This window comes from Pinus tabuliformis, chromosome Q (genome assembly GCF_031772625.1).
Source record: "Pinus tabuliformis cultivar Carrire ecotype Pingquan chromosome Q, CPIR1, whole genome shotgun sequence".
Lineage (NCBI taxonomy): Eukaryota > Viridiplantae > Streptophyta > Pinopsida > Pinales > Pinaceae > Pinus > Pinus tabuliformis.
This window is the reverse complement of record NC_142296.1, coordinates 515900199-515927328: the sequence shown is the minus strand read 5'-3', so window position 1 is coordinate 515927328 and position 27130 is coordinate 515900199.

Below are 27130 nucleotides of genomic sequence, written 5' to 3'. Positions count from 1 at the left end.
TCATCAAAATCTGATTTTGTATGAAAAAGTTAGGCTGATTTGAACAATGAGGTTTTTCTGGCTGCGGAATTGGACTTTAGCTGCGGAATGTGCACAGTTCTGTAGCTAAAAATCTTGAATACAAAGTTAGCCATTCATCTTTCATCATCAGTCCAAAATTAATCAATACCTTCAGAAAAGTGAGCAAATAACTTATTCATTTCATTGATTCAAAATTATTATTTTTTCTTGACATGCAGCGACTCAGTGTGGCGACTCAGTGTGGCGACTTTGTGATAACACTCAACTTGACTTCCTTTTGACCGGGGTCTTTTTCATCAAATTTGACCAAATGAATAGGACACCATCCATGTACCAACATTCCCCCAGCTACCCATGTGACTTGTTTTGCTTGATGACACCTGCAACCTAGAGTTTAACAAAACAGCTGCGGAAAGTTGGGCTGGCTGCGGAAAGTTGTGCTAGCTGCGGAAAGTGGCTAAAACAGTCAATCATCAATTTTGAAATTTTTTTTCATTGTTTTTTTAGCAAATAAAATTCAAGTCAAATCACAGATTGCATCGAAGACGGGTCAATTGTTTGAAATTAAAACAAACAGACCAACTGAGGCATTCAGTCCCTTAAAACACTATCCAATGCACGCAGAAGGGATTCATCTGTAATCCTCCACCTTTCATCACCTTCAGCATTTCTATCACCAGGTTATTGTTTGGCATTTAACTAGATTCGACTTTAGGGAGCAACAAGAATAAGCAGTCTGCATCAGTGAATCGTACATCCTTCCAACCCTTCAAGAGGCAACTACAACCTGAAGAAAGTTTCGAAAGTAAAATGGCAATAACCTGGCCTGCTCTATTGCTCCTCCTTTGGTGAAGTAAAGGCATTATGGACATGGGCTTTTTCGTCAGTAATATTGATGCAAGATTAATTTAGTAGGATAGCCCTAACAGGTTGTCCATATGTAGCAGAGCCATAACCACAAAAATTCATGTGAAGTGGCTATAAGATGGTTACAAATGACGGCATGTACAAGTTCAACCTGTTCTCGAACTTCATCTGACAATCCAAGTTCTTCATAAGCCAATTCACTTAAATCCTGCTCCAACTGAGTAGTTACACTGTGAAATTTGCCTGCAGCTTGCTTTCTTTCTAGAACCATGAACAGCTTGCTGTTCTCGTGGCCAAACTTGAGGGTCTCCACAGCATGTTTAAGAGCCAAGCACAGAGATGTCAAGGCCTGCAGGGTATTATCCTTAAGCAGGGGATCCTTTATTTCCCTGAGTTCTTCAAACATGATTTTCTCCCAACATTTAACTGGCAGCGACTTCATGGGATTTAATGGCAGAGAGTCGTGTTCAATTCGAACACGTCTCTAAACAGGTTTGAATTGAATAAGATGGAAGGCGTGTAATTGGTTTTAGATGCCAGCATGTAGTTGATCCCAATTAGAATTCCTTCCCTCAGGCACGCGGAGTCGAATTGCGCATTCAAACTATCAGTTAATCAATTCAAATCCAGTTTTTTTTCACGCGGCAGCAAAAAAGAGGCTCCAAAGAACCGAATATTTCTCCCAGACCGCCACAAATTTCTTCAAACGGTTTCTGGGTTATCTAATTAACCCACCTGGAAAAAAAACCCATGTTTTATTTTTTCTAAATTCATCTCTGTTTGGTCAAATCGAACATTTGAAGTTTGACGTTTTTTCTGTGTTTACGTTTTTCCTGAGTTAACTGTTCTCTGTTGATGTTTTTATTGCTGCATTCGTTGTTCTTGTTTGATCTACTGTTTTGCAGGTGTATTACACGGGTTCAAAACATCCAAATCATCCAAATCATTCAACCCCCTGCATCTCTGTACTTCACAATCCGTACTGTTTGCACATATGTTTTCTGCAAATCCGATAATCTCTTCATTTGTGAAGGGGACGCTATGAGATTCCGAAGCTCTCAACTCCTCCCAACTCTGCCCTTCAGAACTTAAAGCGCCATACGTAGCTTTCTCTTCGTCAATTGAATCTCTCTTTGCATCCTCATCATATGATTTCAATTTCTGATTCTGAACCTTGTTTTCATTCGATGCAACTACTTATGATGCCTCTTCGCCACTCCTCATGACAATGAAAATATCCTCAGTATGGTTAGGGGGCTCAATTTGCATAGTCTGTATTTCAATTCTATCAGAAATAACGGATCCCTCTTCTTGCACATTTGAATCATGCGCAGAGGCCACGGCTAGGTTGACACCATCTGGCAACCCTTCATCCTTATGATATAAACTCACTTCTATATGCATTTTTTAGGACAGTGGTTTTTAACTGCAGAAAATGAAGTGCTTATCTATTCCATTGTTGCAATGGTTATGAGCACATTTTAGGGAAACCTCTTCTCTTATTTGCTGAAGATGAATTATTTGATTAATCTGACGCTAAATATCATCTTCCTCACTGTCGGCTTCCTACAATAATCTCATGACCAGGACTACAAGGGATGTGTTAAACACTATATCAATACCATAAGTAAGACAGTACGCCATTGTTTGATGGTGGTAGTTTCACACTGTTGATCCTTATCAGAGATCTATGTGGGAGACAAGAAATTCCAATCCAACCACAGGAAAGACACACCAATAAAGAACACACTATTTGAAGAGTCACGAAGCCACAGCGAAAACTAGGAATGGAGATAGCCATAGATTGTTTTTCTTCTCTTTTTTCTCTGAAATTGTGAATTTTTATATTGCTTAGTCATTCCTGTATTTTCATTTTATTGCACTAACATCTTGACTGTAAATGTGAAAAACAGAGTGGTGGCTGCGGAAACTGATTACAGCTGCGGAAACCAGTATCAGCTGCGGAAACTTGGCACAGCAACCACTTAGCTAAATAGAGATAGTTAGGCAATCTTAATGGAAATGATCATGGGGAAATAACTTTTATTGATGAAATGGATGGCATGGAGTGAAAATGGAAATGAAATGAAGTTTATTTTTTTTTCTTTTTTTTTTCTTGAATCAATTGAAGTGATGAAGTTTATTTTGTCTCCTATATTTTTTCTTAACAATTCTTTTTCTGATCCTCCAGATCACACAAAGCGCAGGAGGAGAGCATACTCAAGAATTATTATTTTTCTTTTTTTTTTTACTTAACAATCCTTTTTCTGATCCTCTAGATCACACAAAGTGCAAGAGGAGAGCATACTCAAGAATTATTAACTTTTTTTTTCCAGATGTAAGAAATAAGGTCTCCTAATTACACTTCCCCGGCAACGGCGCCAAAATGTCTAGTCAATTTAATGTCTTAAATTGCTCTACATAAATTATCAATCTGGGTATCGTAAACTGATGAAGTGTGGTGCACTATATGTGCTTAGTTAACCTTTCTCTTACTTCGTTGTTTTATAGTTTATGTTGTTTTTGGGGTTTTGTTCTTGTTGGTTTTCTAAAGTGTTTAATGCAAATGGAAGTCCTATTCTAAGGTCTTAAGAATACTTTTAAAGGACAAGTATGGATAAAGATTTCAAGACAAGGCCTTTGTCCCCAATGGTAATTTCCAAAACTTAGCACTTCAAAAGAACTTAAAACATGTTATTGATGGAGTTAGTATTTAAACAAAAGTGTAAATATACAACTAGTTCAATCAAAATAAAATACAATAACCAAATAATGAGCTAATGACTATGAGACCCAGTATCCTTGCTGCTTCAGCAAAAGGACAAAATGATTCTATCACGTCATTAGTTCATTAAAAGGCTATGTGCATCACTAATCTACAATCAACTTGAAAGCAATTTATGTACAGCTAATATACATGAGAAAAATGTAAAACAACAGTAATCAAAACAACTTGTTATGTACAGCTAATATACATGAGAAAAATGTAAAACAACAGTAATCAAAAAGCTTTGTTATGTACAGCTAATATACATGGTGAAATAAAATGCAAAATTAAATGACAACTATGCAAGGCAGGGGCCCCCTACTACCTATGAAATCAAAGCAAAATTAAACACACTTGCATGAATTAAAATTGCATGAATGAAAAATCTAATCTACCTTACATTCTACAAAGCAATATTTACAAAATGAAATCTACTCTACCTTACATCCTAATATGCTCCATGACATCTACTTCACATCTCCTTCCATGTTGAGAACATCAAAGCTTTATTCAAATTCTTCAAAAGTACAAAGTACAACAAAGCTCTCCAAAGCTTTCAAAAGCCATCAAGGAAGAACTACAAACTTAAGAACTAGGGACTAAAGACTAAAAAGGACTAACAAATGAAGGAGAGAGATCTCCTATTTATACAAAAAGATGAGAGCCATCTCATTAATGATAGTCCATGAATCTCTCCCTCTACCTCTAGAGTCCTAATCAAAATAGGAACTGATAAGACACATGTCTTTTTAGAGTTACAATACAATTAGGAGATGTGACACATATCCTCATGATCCCATGATTCTTTCCACTCAAATTCGAATTTGGCCTTGGGGTGCCACATAAGGGTCTTCTAGAAGCCTCCTTTCAACCTACACATGTCAACAATCTCAACCCATTTGTTAGGTATAAGCATATGCACATTATTTTCTAATGTTTAACCACAAATTCACTTAAAAGGCTTAGAAATAATAAATATTGGAAAAACATAAAGGTGGCCCAATGATAATGAAAGTGAGATGAATGTGGTGACATAGTAGTGAAATGGAGGTGAAATGGAGGTGATATAATGGACATAATAGTGAAAGTGTAATGGAAATGAATGACATTTTCAAGACTCAACACCAAGAAGGCCAAACAAAGGAGAGGCTAACTTGCTGAAGTCTTTAATGAATCTCCTGTAATATCCAGCTAAGCCTAGGAAGCTTCTGACATCTCTCACCTTTTGAGGAGGTGGGACCCTTTGGATGATGGCAATTTTGTTGGGGTCCACCTGCAGTCCTTGTTGAGATATTGCATGACCTAGCATGGTCCCTTCAGTCATCAAAAATTCACATTTTTCTGAACTGAGGGACAAGTTCATCTCAATACATTTATCTAGAACTTTTCCTAGGTTAGATAAAGCTTCCTGAAAGTCAGAGCCATAAGGAGTAAAATCATCCATGTATATTTCTACTGCATCATGAACCAGTTCAAAAAATATACTCAATACCGCTCTTTGGAAAGTGGTTGGAGCGTTGCACAAACCAAAAGGAAGGACTCGGTATGCAAAGGTACCCCAAGGACAAGTGAAATTGGTCTTATCTTGGTCTTCCGGGCTGATTTGAATCTGATTATACCTGCTAAACCCATCTAGGAAGGAGAAAAACTTTTTCCCTGCCAGACCGTCTAACACTTGATCTATGAAAGGTAAAGGAAAATGGTCCATTTTAGTGGCTTTGTTCAATTCCCGATAGTTGACATAGATTCTCCACTTACCATTTTTATTTGGCACTAGCACCAAAGGAGAGACCCATTCACCGTCAGAGATGGGATAGATGAATCCTGCATCAAGCAATTTCTGCAGTTCTTCCTTTACAACATCTTTAAGTGTTGGGTTCATCCTCCTTTGAGGCTGCCTGACTGGCTTGCAATCTTATTTGATGTATATATGATGAATACATACTGAAGGGTGCACTCCCTTCATCTCCTTATAACTCCAGGCGAAGGCATCTAGATGTTTTCTTAGTATGCTGCATAGCTCCTTCTCTTGGGAAGTAGATAGGGATGGATTGATTTTCAATGTTCTTTCTAGGCCGAACTCTATATTTTTAACACGGAGAGAAGTGGGGTCGGCCACATAGAGATCATTTGAGGGGTTGTTTTGGGTTTCTCTTACTATTTCTTCTAATGGTGATACACTAGGAGGTGGATTCTGAATCAAATTTTCAATCATATCATCCTCATCTTGCGGTTCCCCCCCATGGAAATTTCTAATGCACAAAGTGGTGCAGAATAAACTTCATCCTCATCCTCCTCCTCCAACCAAAGAGGTAGATCATGTTATAGCAAGTGTTGGGCAGGAGGATATAGGATTAACTGCTTGGACATGTGCCTGTTCTTTATGGTCATGTTCCTAGCTCGGCAACTAATGTAGGCATCGGTTGTAGCCAACTAGGGTCTTCCCAGAATGAGAGGATACCCAGTGAGCTTTGCCTTTGGCTGGAGAACTAAGAAATCAGCAAGGTACTCCCAAGAATCAATGGAGACCATCACATCTTCCACAATCCCCTCAGGGGTCACTGTGGAGCGGTTTGCTAGCTGCAGCACTGTCATGGTCTTCCTCAAGGAGCCTTGGAGGTTAAGTTTGAGCATTGTGTCCTTTGTCATCACATTAATGGCAGCTCCCAGATCAATCAAGGTATGTGGGACCATTGTGCCATTGATGTGGACATCAACTACTGGGCTTCCAGGGTCCAGATATTTTGGACAGATTATCTGCCCCAACATCAGGTCAGACAGTTGTCCTATGACATTGATGGTTGGGGCATCTCTCTTGCACCTTCCTAGATGCCTAAAGCACTTCTCTTTGATCAACCTATTGTAGATAGGCACATCTTTTATGGCTTGGAGAAGTGGTATCTTCACACATAAATGTTTCAATTCTCCCAAGAGTTCAGTCTCTTCTAGGGTAGGCTAGATTGTCATGGATAGTCTCTCAGGAAAGGGTGGATTTGCTTTAGGTTCACTTTCCTCTTTATCTTCCTCAACCTCCCTGGGTGGAGGCTGGCTATCTGGGAAAAATTTCCCGAATCGCAAGACAATTTCTTGAATCTCCACAACATAAGTTGGGTGTGATGGTTCCCCACTATACACTTGTTGAGCCTGTCTGTTGTTCGGGTTCGGATTTGGCTGGGCAGGCATTTGTGGTTGCCTTCGTGGAGCATAAGGTAACGGTTGTGGTTGGCTAGGTGGTGGAGGCAAAAGAGCGAGAAGAGAGTTGTATTGGGGCCTCCACCCCTGATGAGATGCATTCCACTGAGGTTGCGGCTAAGCATAGGATTGAAATGAATGGGTGGCTGGTTGGGCATGATATTGAGATGTGAAGAGCCAAGGAGGAAGCGTGGACCAGGAAGGATGAGCAGAGGGTCCCCAAGAAGGTATGGAGGTGACTTGGTTGGGATTGTAGTATGCCTGAGATGTCCCTTTCATCCCCTACTGGTATGGTCTAGGTCCATGCAGCCTCCTTTGGTTTATGTAATAGATCTGTTCAGTGACTCCTTCGGCCCCTTGGTATACTGCTTTAATTCCAGGCAAGCAAGGGCACTTATCTGTAGAATGGTCTTCTTCAAAGACTGAACAAACCTTTATAGAGTTCAATGGGCATTCATCCCTAGGATGCCTCCTGGTGCATATAGGGCAAAAAATGGCCAAAGCCCTCTCTGCTTCCTCTTGTTTTATTTTGATATGTAAGGTATCCATTTGCATGGCAAGAGTTTGCAGCATCTCACTCTTGAAGTCTTCCAGCATGTTCAAATTTTACCTTTAATGGATGAATTGGAAGAAGAGGTACTGGCTATGGGTTGACTCCCCCTACCTTTCTTTCTGGCTGCTCTAGAATGGTTTCTAAAAACAGTCTTTATGTCCTCATAGGATAGTTGGTAGATGTCTCCCTCGGCTAGTAGATGGAGGGTGTCTAAAAGGTCTTCCCGAATTCCCCTGAGCAGGACCAACTTCAGAGACTCAGGGTCAAGTGTACACCTGGCCCTTTTGTAACTAAGCTGGAACCTCTCTTCATAGTCTTCCAGGGACTCATCACTTCCTATGGTCATTCGGAAGATTTCTTCTTTAGTATCTTTTGACCTACAATAGTCTCGATACTTTTTGTTAAAGGCCTGTTGCATCTGAGCCCAAGTTGTGATGCTATTGCCAGGTAATCCCATGAACTAGCACAGTGTTGCGTCCTTGAGAGTAGAAGGGAACAGTTTCAACTTTTGCTCATCTTCTGCATAGTCATAAGTTCAACAGATGACAGTAAACTCGAACAAGAAGGTGTCAGGATCTTCTGTAATCAGACCATGGAAGTGAGGTAGGACTAAAGGACTTATATTCTTCATTTTGGTGTCCCCATTTGTCTCCTGAATGGGGAAGGTACCCTCTATTCTCTCTCCATTTCCCCTAGCATTTATGTTTTCAGCCATTGGCTCCAGGAATGTTTTCTTCTTCTTCTTCTTCCCTTATAGGTTCTTCAAATATGTCTGGTTGTTCACCTAAGGGTTCTTCTTAATTGTAGCCACTAAAGAAGAGAGATGGTTGGCTGTGTGAAATTGTGGGGGTGTTGGGCAAAAAGTTTCCTAAGTTATCTCTACTCCTACGAGGCATGAAAGAAAATATCTTTGGTTGGTTTTTTTGTTTCTTTTTCCCCACACTGAAAGTACCTGCAAAAATTGAAATTGTGATTGAACAAAAAAAATTTCAACTAGCTGAAATGAACTTGCTGAATGGAAATTTGCAGAATTGAAAAGGAAAGCAAGGAAATGCAGAACTGAAAGAAAAGAAATGACTAGTCTACTTTTGCCGAAATAAACTATTAGCAGAATGTTGCAATAGGAAATAGAAGAAAGCAGTAATCACATAATACTCTAACGCTTCCTCAGCAACGACACTAAAAAGTGGTGAGCACCAATATTGCAGCAAGAATGCTGCAACTCCTGGGCTGCCAACTTTACTTTTATCAACCCAGTAGTTCGTAACAAACTTGGAAGCGTCGATGCTATATGCACAAGTACTAGTTCTCACTACAGGTTGTCACTTGGTCAGCTAGCGCGAGATCACTAGGAGCTCAAGCCAACTTTTATAGATTTCAAAAGAAGCTCTATGTGTGATGAAAGGAAAGAAATATTACTCTATAGATGCTATTCTAACTGCAGAAAGGAGAAAGACTGGAATGTAAAGTAAAACCTAGTAAACCCTAATTAACAAGATACTCCTACTTTTGCCAAAAACACTATGAAAACCATGAAAGAAATGTCATTACCTACTCAAGGAAGTAAACAACATCTAATTATGCTATTTCTGGAAGTAAATAAGCAAAAAACATATTTTTGGATTTTTATGTGTTTTTATGTGAATTTAACATGCATCTAATTTATTGTGTGTGAGTGTGGCAGCGAACGGGTAGTGTTAGAGGGAGGTTTTTGAGCTTGGGAGGATGTAGGATGGTGTGGACGGCTCCTAGGAGGTCTTAGGTGGCCTTCTGGAGGCTTTTCCCACACTCAGCCTTCAAAAAAAATCCTACAGGAAAAACTACAGGAGGAAAACAGAGAAACTACATGAGGCCTACAAGAGGAGGCCGAGAGCAATTTTCGTTGTTTTGAGGGTGTGAGAGTGGGTGGAAAAGGTGGATGAAGGTTGGAATGAGGTGTTAGGGCACCTAAGGTCTACCATGAATCACCAAGAGAGAGAAATATGATTGGGTTTGCTCAAGGAGAGAGGAAGAAGTTCTATGAAAAATGAAGGAAACTAGGGCAGAATTGAGGTGAGGTTTGGGAGGCCTATAGGGCATGGATCAGATGGAAGGTGTGCTTGCTGGTAAGCTGGTCGATTGCTGGAAGAGATCTGCTGCATAGAAACTGACAATCAACCAAGAAAATCAAGCAACCAATGAAATGAGTGCATCCTTTTGCATTAAAATGGCCTAAACTATGATGTATAGAAGGAAATGTTGGGAAATGTTGTAAGAAAGGAAAGCATGCAAAAGGACTATTGCAAATCAGGAAGTGAACATGATAAAGAAGATCTAAAGCAAAGAAAAACTGGACTATCTACCTACTAGAGAGCTGCAAACACTACAAGTCCTAGGAATGACGAAAATCTGTGTTTTTGGGGCAGCAAGAGAGTCTTTGCCTCAAATCATGGTCCCAGAGGGAGGAAGAGAGGCCAAGGCACTATTGCTAGCCTTTTAAATCTTCTCTGATCACTACTTAACCTACTACAGAAAGCATAAATGGAAGCAAGCTACTAAATCATCAAAAGCAACATATTCTTAATCATAAGAGAAATACATCTAACAGAAAACTAATCTACAAACTGAAGTAAAGCATACAAATACAAGTAAAGAGAAGCTTGGCTACTTAGATTGGGCCCTAACCCAAGAGCTTCAGCCCTTTTAGGTAACTCAGTGCTAGCTCAAAAAGGATTCCATCTTCATTATCAAAAAATAGCAAGATTACATAAAACTGTGATAAAATAGTAAGCTTGAAATTTGAGCAGAGTTTACACAAGCAAAAAATAAGTCGACCCTAGTGAGTCCCTAGGCCTCTCTACTTATACATCTGAAGCTACTAATAGCTTCCTTAAAATCAGGGAGGCTTGGCTTCCAGAACTCGAGATAACTATCAATCATCTTCCACTTGCTCGGCTGCCTTCTACTGCATGATTCGGCTGCTTGTACTCCGAGCTGAATGAAGGGGAATTCGAAGTGAGGAGCAATAAATGAGAGGGATTCCCTCCTATAAGTCCTTTGCTCTGTCTACTTTGAGTTATTGCTGCAGTTTGACCACTAGATCCTTGACTTTGACCTTGAAATCCATCAACAATCTGCATTAAATACATGTTAGACCACATGGCAAATAACTAAATCAATTCACCCTATAAGCATAAATATAATCAGAAAATCATACAATAAGCTAAGAGAATAGTTGACTTGACTAGGTTAGGAGGTAAAATGAGCCCATATAATTACCCATTTATGAGGCTCATCAAAGTGCACCTGCGATCCAGCTTGATAAGGTAGTCTCGAAATCCTAGCCATAAATATTTACGGAAATAGATGAGCCATTTTATAAAATATTATAATTAATATCATTCCCTGTCACCTTTGTAACCACACAGATAATTGAATCTAGAGCTAGATTTGATGGTTTAGATCTATCTTGAAAAAATTCTAAATCAGTTGAAAAAATTCCACCTAAACAGGGATTGTCTAGTTCATAATCTACAACATCCAATTTCATAGGGATGAAATAAATGCGTAAGAAGTGCCAATGCATATCCCAATCCACTTGTGCAACCAAAATGCATGCGTAAATTTCATGTCTCTATATATAGAAATATTTTTATTTTATTTTTTAATTAAAACTTTGATAAATACATATAGTCACATATTAGCATGGAGCGGGGGTCAAGGTAGCTGGAAACCTATATTCCCTTGTCCCATAACTCATGCCTCTTTATACATGGAGTCAGTGTTTTTCTTCATTTTCTCCAGTGGGAATTGCTACATTTTGCAAGTTCTCTCTCAACATGGTTCTTTCGCAGTGTGTTGCAGGCATCCAGGTTTGCTTAGGGTTTCTCTCACCGCCATCTTCATTCTTGTTGTTATGTTTTTTCCTGCAATACTACCTTGCTCACATAGCCTTGTGGAGTTGATGTCGGATCCTTGTTTGGGCCTCATGGCCACTTCTTTTGTTGTTGGGGTTCTTCCTGCCATTGATTTAGGTTTGTGGTGCGGGTTTGTCTTCTCAGTGTTTTTTTTCTCTGTGCTTTGTGGCTTGCCACTGGTATAATGGATGTCACAAGCTTCTTTTGGGCTTTATGGCCCTATTTTTATTTTTTCTCAACATCTTCTCCATTCTCTAGTGTTGGTGCTAGTGTTCGTCATCCTATACTTTGGGGTTCCTGTCTTTATTTTTCTTCGGAACCTAGTGGCGTTTTTCTCCTATGATCCTCTTGGGGTTTTGACCTAGAATGTTTGCATCCCTTATGGTTTTGTATGCAGGGTCTACATCATTTTTCTTCTAGGGTTTGCTATCAAGTTTCAAATGTATTGGTTGCCTATTGTTGGGCCATTTCAGGTGCTCCTCTCAGGGTTATTTAGTGGGCCTGCGTGGCCTATTTCTTGTTTATTATATAGAACATGTATCTATTGAGGATTGCATATACACATGGTGTGTCTATAGAATGTAATTTTTTTTTAATAAAAATAAGGATTTTTTCTCAAGGAAAAAAATTACGTATAGTAACATACATATGTGGCATTTTTTTGATATGTTTAATATCTTTTTAATGTTGATCATATATATAGCATTGATGATATAGATAACTATATAACTTTGAAAAAAAAATATTGTAAATATTGAATTGTATACGTTTATTAATTATATTTAAATTTCAAATCTTGAAATATAATAATTAGGAACTGAATCATTATTATTTAGATTTATTGAGAAAATATTTATAATTTCACTTATAAAAAAAAATTACAATATAAAAAATTAAATTGAATCGATTAATTGTTTTTAATATTTTTCACTTTTTTAATCAAGTGACATTATGTTTTAGTATTATTATATTACTATTTGATCTAATACTTCATTTTATAGATGTTACAACATCTCTCTCATATTGAGACTTGTTACATAGTATTGTTTCGTATCTCTTGTTCACTTCCCGTAGTATTATTTCATATCTCTTGTTCACTTCCCGTGCCATATCACAGAATGCCAAAACATTGACTACTATGCAACATATCCATCATGATATACAGACCAAAACCTCCCTGAAGAATCAAAGGAAAGGTGTCCTGAAATTTTCTGGAGAAAGTTGCCTAAAAACCTAATTTTTGGCATCAACGCATTTTTTCTCCACTGCATGCACGTGTTGATGGCAGGTTGCTCAGTTATACACTCGTGTTGTCAGTGTGGATTTTCATAGGAAAACTCGCACTGAACTCCTTCTAGCAGGCTTTCCCAAACTGGAACAGCGAGCTGGATATTGGTTGTTGTTGATATGGTCGAGCTCTCTCATTTGGGCCTCTTGATCTTATCATCATGGGCTTTCCCCTTGAGATGTGGACCTCCCTCCCTCTTTTGTACTGGATCCCTAAATCCCTCTCCTTTCCTATAAATTCACCCCCTTTCATTCCCAAATGGTTGGTCATTGATTGTTGCATTGCTATGCTAAGATTATGCTTACATGCTACCCATTATAGCTTGGAGAAGGAGTGCTTAAAGATTCTTCGCTTGGACTTGGACATCCACCCAAAGGAAGGCTCCAACATCAAGGCATAGTTTGTATGCTTCCCTTTTTAGTTTCTTAATATATACATTTGATGTTCACTTTCCATAATTGTGTAAATATTTATGTGATTAGCTTAATGTTCCTTGATCTGTTAAGTAGTTTATGCTTGATGTATGTTATATATGCTCTCGTGTCTTGCATAGTACTTTGATCTTCCTTGCAGGTTTTCGGATGTGAAGAACAACTTAGGAGCGAGGCTTGGAGCGAAAGATTCAAAGCCATCTCTGAGGATCGAGTGATTAGCATCAGAACGAGGTTTCTCCTTCTTACTGCATTTGTAAAGCATAAACTAGAAAAGTGTGTATTAGATTGTTCGGTTTGTTGCTAGACCCACTCATTGGCTAGAGGGACCGCCTTTGTCCGCAGACGGAATTTGCCTTCACAACGAGACCACATTTAAATGTTTATACTCTTTTACTAACACTACAACATCTCTTCTATAATGAGCTCATAGTTAAATGTTTGCACTCATTTACACACTACAACATCTCCCCATACTAAGTTATGCAAACAAATTTAAATTTTTTATATTTATTATATAGTAAGAAAAATTAAAAAATATATTCAAAATAAGAAAGATCCATTATTTTTTTATAATCCATTACATGTCCCTTTCCATTATTATGTAGTTTACAATATTAAAACTCATTAAGGGGCATTAATTACAAAGCCTATAATAAATGCAATTAACAAAATGTAGTTTCTTTCATAACCTAGGAAAAATGATAGATGAGTTATATTGAAGTTTGGAGATACAATCTTATATAAAATACATATAGAGCAATCTAGGATGTATAATTAGGTTAACAAATTGTCATGCAAAACTTATAATTAATTTTAACTATTATAAATATTTAAAGAATGAAAATGAATAATGTTAGTTTGAAATTTTGGATGTATTAATTTCTTTTTATTTTAAATAAATTTTGTTTTTCCCCTTAAAAAAATTTAGAACTTTCTATTCAATCATAAGAAAGTAAACAAATGCTACATAGTAGCTAGTCTCTACCACTTAATTTATGTATATATATATAAAATTTGATTTTTAGCTTCAAATAAAATGCATTGATTCACCAATTTTAAAATTGATAGCATCCATTCACAAAGTATTAAATCGAAATCGTGAGAAAGGAGAAAAATATGTGATTGAAAAAAGATTTATTAAAATTGTAGATTATAGCTACAACCATATTCTCTCAATTGTTTTTTCAAACTATTGGATTTATTTATATAATGAAAAAATATAATTTAAATATTTAAAATTACAAATCTCACTCAAAATTGTAAAATTAAAAGATACATTCTTATTACAAATTATATATTTGGACTAAAAATGAATATATATATATAGATCCCCGTTTGAGTTTTCTCAACCCAAGACTTAGGCCTCTTATAATGTTTTTAAGATATTCGTCTTAAGCTTTTACTTTCCTCTAGGATTCCTTCTTTAATTTCTCTAGATTGTCAAGAGAGTTTCATTTTTGTTGTTTTTTTATTTGGATTTCCTTTACTAGTTTTACTTTTAAGACTCTATAATTTTTGGATTTATTAGCCGGACGGAGTATTTCAATGATCTCTTTGGAGATGCCTTATTTTCTTGGGTCCTTGGTACATTTAAGAATGAGTAATGGACTATATTCATGAAAGCTTTCCACTTGAAATAAATTTTCTCATAACCTAATATTTGATCCAAGCTTAATATATCTATATTAATTTGCAACATCAATAGTCTCTTTTCTAGATCCATTTCTACAAGCTCTCTCACACAAAAATACATGATTTTTTTTGTTCTACTCAATGGAGGAACCAAACTAGTTTATCGACCATGACTTAAATGAGGTATCTTAATTTGCATAGGCATTATTGTAATATACTCTTCTAAATAAAATTCAAGCACATAAGATTAGTTCTTAATGGATTCACTTCATACCATGATTTAAAAAAAAAAAAAAATGTATTTTATATTTAGAAATCTTATGTGTTTATACATTCTATTTAAATAAGTTTAAAATTTAAAAATAATAATAATAAATAAATTATTTCTATTTCTATTTCCACAATAAAATTTTATTGTTTATTAAAATAAGATAGACATTTGTCAATTTCTAGTAAATTATTACTAATGACTCACTTGATTAAATATTTCAATGAACCAATAATCAAATTTGACCATGTCAATGTTTATTAAATTAATTTCATAAAATTTCAGAAATCCAAGATCATGGATTTCTGGTACTTCTTCACACATTCAGATCTCAGAAATAAGCATAAAAATAGCGGAGGCTGAGAGCTTCAAGGTCTTACAGCTAATAATATTTTGCAGAGTGTGTGAGAGAGGAAAAGAGAGAAGAGTAACTCATCACATAGAGCATAAGGCTTCAAGACTTCTATATTTAACACACATAGTTTGAGACATTAAGGATTTCTATGCTTATTTGGGCTACAAGCATAAATAGTGAATGAAGGGGGAGCTAAGAGCTATGATTCATGTGCTACAGATTTAAATATCTAATCTCAATATTCCTCACAGGCATATACATAAACAATGTTCAGACAAATGAATCTGTGAAATAGTTACAGGCATTTGCATTAACATATAGATACTAATGAATCTGTGAAGGAGCTTGAAACACATCTAGCAACAATAATTACTTGAAAATGAGTTAAACAAAGGGGAACACATATTGTAATCCTTTGAAGATGGAATCACAAAGGAGATACAGTCTAAAAATATAGCATGCAGTGTTTCCTCTAGAATTTTTGAACCTTTTGTAAGTCTTGTTTTCCCCTATTTATCTGGAGAGGGTATCAAAAACCATCATTACAACAAAATATCTCTAGTCTAGACTCAATTGTTGGGTCAACTAGTTGTCTCAGTCATAAATGGCTTTGTGGCCCAGAAATATTACAGAATTAAATGCCTCATGAAAGGAGGCACGTTACAGTACAGTAAATAAGTAACAATCAGATGAAAAATACACAAAATCTCTCCTTGCCCATCCTGTGATCGTCTCTACTGCAGGAGTGGTTTTGCTTACGGTATGACTTCCTGCATTGCTTCATCGTCCTCTGTCCTTTTTGTCTTTATTTCATTCGACGTCAACTTTTGGATCCATGCCACAAAATGCCCCATTTTTGGTCTTGTCTGTGTTAGGTTTTGAAAGCTCCATCTCACTCATTGAAAGTCATGGCTACTTTCAGTGTCAACCTAGTCATTTCCGTGTCACAGTAAGCTTCTTCTGTATCAGCCCATCTTGTGCTTTGAATGCACCACCGGTTCTTCTTAAAACCACATCTGCTGACCTAGTATGCCTTTAAATCCCTGTCCTGTGCTATTGACACCTTGATGTACTGGGTGAAGCTCTCTTGATGGAAATATGGGGGGAATTTCTCATTCTGGCCTCTGGTTGTACAAAATGTTGCGAAACAGAAAAAACCCCACCTCCCTTAGCTCCTTTCGCCTTAGCCCCCCTTTTGTAATTTTCTTCATATGACCGAGCGCTGGAACCAGGGGCTTAGCCTTCGGGCGCTAGAGTCCTTTAAACCTGTGACTAGGGGTCTTTTCCCTTTGTTACTCGGAATCCTGCATCCCAGAGCTGAATGCACTTTTCATTAAGCTTATCCCCTAGACAATTGCGATCGTCGATATGCGGGATCAAGACCACTCAGGACATCGCAATTGAAACCTGGGGAGGGTGGCTCTTTACCCTTTTTCCATAGCATGGGCCGATTGGTCCAGACGCAAATCCCTTATAAAATAGAGTGTATAGAATATCGCATCCAAGAGGATCCCCCACATATCGCAATCGCAAGTTGAGTGAGACTGAGGTGAATGGAGTGGTTTAACCTGTGCGACGGTCGATCGCCGATCAGCGGGGGTGATGGCATCACTGCCATGTGTCACCCTGTGAGTGGTGACACGTGTCAACTATAATTTCCCCTATAGGACCCCTAAAACTTCTTGACACGTGTCCTCCATACTGCCACGTCATTAATAACATCAGCTTCCATGTCAGCTATAAGGGCGAATCATATTCCACCATGTGGACCCCTGGATGAGAGAGAACTGGCCTGCCTGGCCCTGCTTTTCCATGCATTTCCTTTGTTAATAAGATTTTGGCCCTCCTGGCGCTTTAACACTAAAGCCCAGATTTCAGCGATTTCATGTGTTATCAACATTGACAGCCTTGTGACCCCATGTTTGTATTGCGCCCCTTTTCTTCCCTGTGATCATCGATATGTGATATCGGTGATCCATGTCGTGGACCTCTGATCTACTGTGTGCCATGGGCCCCCCGACAATCAATACGTGATATTTGCACCTCCAGGAACCGTCGATAGTCGATCTTTAGAACCTGCCGATACTTCCTTCTTGCGGGACTCTACCTTAAGCCGATTAGTGATTACGATAAGCCCCCGGGTCTCGATATGCGATTTGCCTTTATACTTGATCATTTTCTTGGTTTTCAGGACTTTCCAAGGGTAACTTCAACATGCTCGAACTTCTAATCCAGAAGTCCATTCTTGGACTTCCATATACCGTTGGAAATATATTTCTAAGCACTATGGAATGGGGAGGTTCTGATTAAGCTCAAAGACCTTCTGTGGCTTGGGAAGGTGGCTTCAAACTTCACTACTCTTGGGAAACGTTGACCAACTGAAACCCACAATGCAATGAGTGACAAAAAAGTCCATCCTTTATTTGAAAAGGAGCAGAAGAAGGAAGCCATATCTCAACATGATTATCCTAATCAAAGGAAACACTCCTAGAACTTGGAGGGGGTACACTCGAAGAGACTTGCATGCCCCTAGTCCAAAAGAATCGAAACTAGAAATGAAGAAGATTTGGTTGGTAAACACTTCACCCTCCAAAAGAGGAGAAAGATCGACCAAATATCGCATTCAACCTCTTTTTCAACCAATAGTTGAATATATTTCCAAGAAACCATAAGAGGTCAAGAGTAGGAGAACCTTCAAACTCGGACTACAACCTTTGTACTATTGAAATCTGTGGGCTCAAATAAGTAAGATTATCTCCCCTACAATGCATACAATGGATGTTAGGTTTAATTCTATGCCTAGGTCTCTTATTAGAATCAATTCCCCCAACATGGCTTACAATGGCTGGTGGTAAGTCTCCAACATGGCTCGCAGTGGTTGGTGACTAGTCTCCAACATGACTTGCAGAGGTTGGTGGCTTTTATGTAGTAGAGATAGGACCCATGCCCCTAGCATGACTCCCAAAAGATGGTGTTCAATAGCCAACATGACTTGTATAGGTTGGTGACTCTTTACCATTATGACTAGCAGTGACTGGATTTGTGCCCCCAACATGAATTTCAGAGGCTAATGGCTTGCCACCAACATGACTTGTAGAGGTTGGTGACTCTTTACCAATAGGACTAGTGCATGCCATCAAGTTTCCTTCCCATGGGTCTCGTGGGCCATTTTTGTGTGAATAATTAGGTCATTTTGGTCCTTTTGGGTCTATTTCGGGACCTATTCGTGTGTTTCCTTCACAATAGTAAACTAGTGTGTAAACTCAAATTTGGGGCAAATTTTTACAACAAACCAAGGGAAAAGCACCCAAAAGATGACCTATAAACAAGCAAGAAAAGTGTAATTTTCTCAAATGCAGAAACAAAAGGAAACATACTCAAATTCTTTTCTTCTTCTCAAATATGAATGCAAGGGAGAAAACAAGTAAAGAAAAGCACCTACTAAAGAAAATTATCTCTTCTTCTTTTTTTATTTTTTCTAGGAAAGAAACAACGCAAAAAAGGGGAAGAAAGAAACCTTATGCAAAATGAAATGAAATGGGATGAAAACCTATAACTTCTGTTTTCTTTTTCAAAGTAAGAAATAATGAATTAAGACGAACTTGAATAGAAATTTCTTTTCTTTTTCTGAAATTCAAATCCAAAATCTCAAAGGAATATGAAATGTAAGAACTTCAAATAAATGAAATCCAAAAACTTCAAGAAAACGAAATCCCAAATATTCAAGCCAATGAAATCCAAGAAATCCAAGAAAATGAAATCCAATAAATTCAAACAAAGGAAATACAAAAACTTCAAACTAATGAAAGAAAATCCAATGACAGAATCAACACTAGGTACACAAGAAGTGAAAAACAATGAGAAGGATTACAATTTTGTGAAGAAAGCTATGAAAAAATATTGCCACAAAGACTTAAAATAGTTTGAAACCTCAGACCAAATCCCAAGCACCCAACTCATAACCCAAATCACTTGAAAAAAAAAGAAACCATAAGTTGAAACTAAAGTGCTTCCACATAAAATATTGAAGTACATATAAATATACCTCAAACATAGAATGTTCAACATCAGACAAACACCAAGGACAAGAAATAAAGTTTTCCAAATTGGTTGGGCAATCAACAAAGTGAAAAAAAATCACTTATAGAAACATACATGATTGTTCAAGAGACAAATTGTGTACATATGCAATTTTTACAAAGGAAAATCATAGTTACGCAATATGTATGCATATAAGTCATGTGTGTATGCGACTGTTGTAAAAAAAACAACATATAAACAAAAAACTAAGCAAAAAAAAAAAAAAAAGCCGAAATCCAAAAGATCGGGTTGGAAGAACAAGTTTAACAGGAATCAAAAGACTGAAAGACTAGAAAACAAATTTCTTGATCACCCAAATCAAGCAAGACAACCCTCAAGGAAAACATTTAAAAGTATTTTCCCCAACAAAGTTGCCAATTCTATTGTGGGGAAACTTCCCTAGGGCTATGGTTGAAAGCCCAAAAAGAGCATAATACAAAATTCAACAAAGAAACTCAAATAATGATGCATACAACTTCAAATTCACAAATTTAGTATGTGGTACTCACTCGTAGGTCCTACATTTGATGAAGATCTCACAGGGTCCAAACCCTAACATCTAGTTCCAAGGTTATGGACCTGCAAGATAAACAGGAAACTAAGAGAAAATCACAGAACTCAAAGCAAATATACATGTAAATCAAGTTAATTCATAATCATATCCATTATACATCCACATTCATGAAATATAAACAATGGAAATGGGAACAGAATATATATATATATATATCTATATATATATATATATATATATATATATATATATATATATATATATATATATATATCTTTATTGAAAAACAACAACATAGAAGTAGTTACAATATGACCTAATCCTGGCTACCAGCACTGACAAAACCTTCCTTTAGATACTTCCTACCTGAGCCACTTACGGTCTCCTCTCCAATAGTAGAAAATTGATGTGAGATAAGAGTGCTCATCGTCATAGCAAGAAAACTAGGGTTTCTTGGAGATAGGGGAGCGCTTAAAACCACGGGATAAGTAGACCTAATTGGGGAAAATTTGGCAGAGTATGGATGCCTATGAGAGAAACCCAAGGTATGTATTTATACCACCAAAACTTGGTTGGATTGGTTATGCCATGAGCTCATGTAGGTGGGCAGTATAACTCATAAACCCTACCTAAAAAAATAGTTGAATTACACATTTTTTCAAATTTTAAAAAGTTGTACATGGGAAGATTTAAGGAAAACCACATACACACACACTTTTACAGTAAGCAGGTCACATATGGATTTTGAAAATGTTTTTTTAATATAATGTTAGGCCTGCAAAGTGAAAGGTATTATGCCCAGGCAACCATAAGCATCGGATGATGAGGGTGGAAAAAGATGTTATAACAAGAAGGAATTTAATCCAAGTGTGTATGGTTCAAGGAAGAGTGCAAGAGGCAGTAAGGGAAGGATCCACATTAGCCAATAGATCAAAGGATAGGTCAAGGTTTTGATCTGTTGGATCAATTCCAGGTTCTCATTGTATTGGTATTTTTTCTTAAAGGGTCGTTATCCCAAGAAGGGAGCCCTTGTATGTTGCAAATTGTTATTTCATGAAACAATAGATTTGAAGGGAATAAATCTCTTGTGTGTAGGTATATGAGATTGGTGTGATCATTTTGCTTTCATTGTTATATTTTTTTGAAGTGTTAAAATCTTAGTCATGTTTTTTATTTAGTAGATCTAATTTGGGAGGAAGTAATTAACCAGGTTGTTGGGTTTAGAAATTAACACTTAAAGCATTTTCCTTAATCCATCACCTTTTCAATATCCCATGATAATCTTAATTTGTTGTGAATTTTGTCACCTATTTGTCTATGATCCATATATTATGAAACTTATAATATATATCCAAACTTGAAGTTTGAAATGAAGCTATGGAATTTATATTCTCATGTTTCATCCCATTGTCAATATCAAAGTGACTAATCAAACATGAAACTACCTCTACAATTGGAATTTGTGACAACTGTTTGGTCAATTTAGTGTGATCTAAATTGCTTTTTAAAATGTCAATCTGGGATTCGTAAGCTGACGAAGTGAAGTGTACTATATGTACTAGATAACCATTTCCTTAATCTTTTGTCGTTTTTGAGTTTTTAGTTTATTTTTGGATTTATCTTTCCCTAATGTGTGATGGTGAAAATGAAAGTGAAGTATGAAGTATGGATGGTGATGGTGGTTTCTACAGTGATTTTCTCAAACTTGAAAGTGCTCAAGAAGAAAGCTTTAAAACAACTAAACTGAAATCAATTCTTAAGAGGAAGTAAATGCATCAAACAGTGAACTAATGACAATGGCCCAATATCCTTGCTGCTGAATGAAAAGAAAGTAGAAACTGAACTTAAAGCAATTCAAACTAAAAACAAAGCAACTAATTCACACTACTTAAACTCTTCAGATCCTTTACCCTTCAGCTCAATCTACCTTGTGGGAAGCAATCATGAACAAGTCAAGCAATATGCTATCTAAATGGCAAGAAATTAAATTGCATAAAAGAAACTAGTCACACTACTTTAACTCTTATGGTCCTTTACCCTTCAGCTCAATCTACCTTGTGGGAAGCAACCATGAATAAGTTTAAGCAATATGATAACTAAATTGCAAGAAATTAAATTGCAGAAAGGAAACTAATCACACTACTTCAACTCTTCTGATCCTTTACCCTTCAGCTCAATCTACCTTGTGGGAAGCAATCATGAATAAGTTTAAGCAATATGATAACTAAATCACACTACAGTTAGTAATATTATGATTTCTTGCTAATAGAGTCACTTGACTATAGAAAGAAACCATGAACTGATGAGCAGTATGATATCTAAATAACAAAAAAATAAATAAGAAAATCACAACTTGAAAAAGACAGTGCTGGAATTAAACTTCAGAAAATGAAAGTTAGCAGGAAGGACAAGATGATCTCATATGTCAATAGTTATCAAAAAGATCAAAATTTCCCGGGCTGCCTAAGAAAATCTGCAGAAAAGCACTGATCAACTGACAGCTATAAGAAAACAGAGGTGAAAATATAAACAACAGTGAGTTAAGAAACATTAAAACAGTGTGTTATGTACAAGCTAAAGATTATGAAAGCAGAAACATAATAAAACCAAATGAAAACTTTACAAGGCTTCAGCGCGCAGGGGCCCTCTGCCACTTCAGCCAGTCAACGAGTAGTCACACGAATGAACTCTGAAAAGTCTTCTCATGTATTAAAACAACAACATATATAAAACAGTGGGGTGATAACAATAACAGTTCAGAAATTACATATCCCAAAAAGCTTTTTTTACAGCGTTCATCGACGCGTTATTTATAATGAAAAAGTGCTGAACTAACTAACTGAATCCTACGCTATTAACTGTGTTGCCAAAGACACGTAGATCCCTTCAGCCGAGATCTAGCGTAACTGTCATCATGTCTATTAAATCTTCGGGGATGATCTCCAGGTGTGCCAGTGTCTTCGTGGCCTGAGGACTGTGCTACGTAATCGTTCACGTGCCCAAAACAGAGACGTGCCACCGCTGAACTCCTTGGTTGGCTTTGCCTCTGACCCTCATTGACCGTGACCTTCCATGGATGATTTGGCTGATTTGAAGGGACACGTTCCATGTATTCGTCACCTGTACCTTGCCCATGTAGCTCGTTTCTTCATAGGACACCTGTAGCACAGCTTTTAACAAAATAGTTGCGGAATCCTGTGCTGGCTACGGAAACCTGTGCTGGCTGCGGAAACTGAGAAGTTTCCGCAGCTGCATGAACAAAAACTAAACCAAACAACAGTCATAAGCATAGTCAGAAAACCATGTAAAAAGCTCTTTTTAAACTACAATGCAATGATTTAACAGCTGGGTGGATGAAATAAGTGGAAAAAGAAGGCTGAGAGGGTGTATAGGAAGGTGCAGGCTTGAGGCTCAACATACCCCCACTGTGAAGGTGTTGCATGTCCTCATGCAACCAAAATTGAGTTATTTCCCTCTAATCCACATGTTCTGAGGCTTCTGCAAGGACATCTAGCCCTCTTTTCTTCTTCTTTGATGCTAACATCATCATCCTTGGTTTCCTAACTAGACATTTGAACTTGAGGTTAATCAATGCTCTGCTTAACTTTTTGCACTTCTTCTTCAGTTTTCTATTTTTCTTTTGCAATAGTCCTAAATGAAGCATAGTGTTATCATGGACAATCTTGTCTACTTTACTCTGCTCTTTGAGTGCTTCATTTTCCTGTATGATATGCCTATTTAGGACTTCTAACTCAAATACTTCCTGTTTCAAAGACTGAACTTATGCATCAAGTGGCAGAGAGGTACTTGGTCCTGCAGCTGATTGTTCTAAGGATTCCAGGTAATTGTATGCCTCTTGCTGATTAGGATCTACCTCAGGTGTCTTTCTCGGACTAGGCTCAAAATCTGGTGGAGGAGGAAGACTACTCTCTCTTTCCGGTCGAAAAGGGCTTTCCTCACGTGGAGGACTTGACTCAATGCTTGGCTGGGTTGGAGATTTCTCAAGTGTCTCTTCACCTAAATCAATAAAGTGAGACTGTTTTTCTTTGGTTTTATTCCCCTTCCCTTTTAGCCTATTGCTCCTTCTTAAGTATGAACTAGTACTCTTCTCTGGTGCACTCTGTTTTCCTTTTTGCTTTTTCTTGGCTATGGCAACAACTTGAAGATCTATTAATCTTTCTGACAGAGGTTGATAATCTTCTTCTATGGATTGCTCAGGGGATGGATAAACTTCTTGGATGGTTCTTTTGCCTTTTTCTTTTCTCTGTTTCTTACTTTTAGCTCTATCTTCTTCTTCTTTTTGGATTGTTTCTTGAATTTCTATTGTAGGGGAGTCTTGGATTGTAATGTTCTTTTCTTTCCTCCTACTTTTCCTTGGAATCTTTGGTGGACTGCTTCCAGAGGCCTCAGACGGCTCTTGGAAGTAGTTTCTTGTCAAGAATTGCTCCCAAGTATCCTTAGTTTTCTTCAACTGATCCTCAATAAGAATTTTTATGAGCCCATGATGGTAGAGATGAGGTTCAATGTTGCCTACGTGTTTTTGAACTATAAAACTCATCTTTTTCAAACTTGATAGCAGAAAATGAGGCAAATTAAGAGTGTGACCGTCTATGAAATTCATCATCAATCTAACATGATACATATACATAGAGCCAAAACGACCTTCACACGTGATAAATTTCTAGATGACTAACAGTAGACTAGACCATTCCTCTTTTAGTACATGAACAGGGATGCCTCTTGTAAATACGGTGGTATCCATACCTTGGTTTTGTAGCATGGTTCTCCATATTTGATCGTCCACACTTCTATTTTTAAACCACCTTTCACCTTCTTGAGGTAGGCCCGTGGCAGCTGCTACTGTGGCCTCGGTCACTGTGAATTTTAAGTCTCCAACCTCCACTGTTTGTCCATTAAAAGACCGTGCAAAAGCTTTGGTCACCTCCTTGTTATAGCCTTTAAACTTCTGGATAAATCGTAGCCATCTAACTTTCTTCAGCAATTCCTTAACTTGAGGATAACCCTCCAAGTATTTCGGTCCTTCCGGCTCAGCTCTCAGTAATTTTCCCATCCTCTGTTTTAAATTCCACTGAGAGTTCTTCTGCGTGTGAGGGTTTAAGGGAAAAAATAACTCTGTTACAGGGTTTAGGATAGACTGTAGTGACTGCAGTCAGGGTTTAGGATGACTGTAGTGACTGCGGTCAGGGTTTAGAACGAACTGTAGTGGCTGCAGTTAGAAATGGAGAACAGTGAATGGAAATACCCGAATTACAGGAGGAACAGTGGGTGAGCAGCAGTAAACGAGTTCATGAAATGAAATGCGGATGCATGCGAGGAGTATGGTATAAGTGGAGTGTAAGTGGAGTAATAAGCGAGTGGAGTAACGGCGGAACTCTTTCGAATCAGATGACTGCATATGAAATTTTACACGTCTCAACAGACGGCTGCGGAAATTACGGCTAAGAAGAGCCGTAACACAATAGGTCACGTCTCAAGAGTACGGGTAATAAATGGAAGTGCAGTCAGTCTTGAGTTTAAACTCGGGATAATCATGAGACCGTTAGGGCAATGAATGCGAGGTGTGTGGAGTGATATCGTGGAATAGGAGTGGTAGTGGAGCTATCGTATCAAATCATCGCTCATAGTAGAACTTGTTATGGTTTAATGACTATGCGTAATTATGACTTGAATTGTTATTTGATAAAGATTTTTGATCATACCTTTGTAACTTTGTCATTTCTTGCTCAAGGCTTCTAACCAATTGCTCTTCTTTGTTATCTTGGAGATGCCCCATGTCTTTAGCTCAATTACACCTGCATTTCATGATTATGGCACTAACAGTTGACTGTAAATTTTGAAAACAGAGTGATGCTGGCTGCAGAAACTGTTTCTGGCTGCGGAAACGGTCTCCAGCTGCGGAAACTGAGACAGCACCCCCTTAACTGCACAAAGATAGTTAGAGGAAAACCAACTGAATGAAAATAGTCCTGAAGGGGACTTTTATTGATGGAGTGAAATGGAATGAATGGAGTGAAATGAAAGTGAGGTGGAGTGAAGTGAAATGGAAATGGGAATGAGATGGAGGTGAAGTGAAATGGTAAGTGAGATGAAGTGAAGATGGCAAAGAAGGAGAGGAGATTTTTTGGAAAGTATAGAGTGTCAGGTGTCCCTGATTTTCACTCTACATTTTCTGCATAACACTGCTAATCTGTGATTGGTTTTCAGGCTTATGCATTTTTTTTTATTTTTTTTTTCAAAAACTGAAAGAAACAGAGATTAGGTTGATGGGGGAGAAGGATTCTTCTCCACCAGCCTTATTGCAAAATTCTCTTGGAACATTTTGACAAACTCCTCTTTTGAAAGTGGCTTATGATAAATTTTCAATCGGTGGCCATTCACAATAAGAGGAGTCTGAAATTCATCAATGGTCTTGATTATTACCGCTCCATTGTTAAAGACTTTGTCAATCTCATATGGCCCAAGCCAATGAGTCTGAAATTTTCCTTTGAAGTCTTTAAACTTGTTATCAAACAATAAAGCCCAATCTCCCTCTTGAAACTTTCTCCCTTTGATGTATCTGTCATGCCACTTAGCTCTTTGGTGTTGAACTAGATCAGTCCTTAAAATTGCATCTTGTCTGATCTCATCTAGCTCATTCAGCTGCTCCATTCTGTGCTTTTGGGCTTCTGATAGATTCATCCCCAACTGGACTGCCATCTTGAAGGTCTTGACTTGAAACTCAATGGGGAGCAGGACTTCTTTCCCATAAACAAGTTCATAGGGAGAATGTCCTGTTGTGTTCCTCCATGTAGTTCTGTAGGCCCATAAGGCTTCAGGAAGCCTTTCTGCCCAATCTCTTCTGTGGAGATGAACAGTTTTGGTGATGATGCTCTCAAGAACTTTGTTTGTAGATTCCACTTGGCCATTTGCTTGCGGATGGTAAGGAGTAGATTTTCTGTGCTTGATTTTGTATTCTTCCATCAGCTTCTCCATCAAATTAGATGTAAATTGACTTCCCTGATCTGTCACAATTTCTCTTGGGACACCAAAACGAGTAAAAATATCCTCAAAAAGAAATTGAATAACTGAATTTTCAGTGGCAGAAGGCAATGCTTTGGCTTCTACCCATTTAGTGACATAATCAGTGCAAACCAATATATACTTCTTTTGTTTAGATGGTGGATTAATTGGTCCAATGAAATCTAAAGCCCATTTTTCAAAGGGTTCGATGAGTACCTGTGGCTGTAATGGCATTTCATTTGA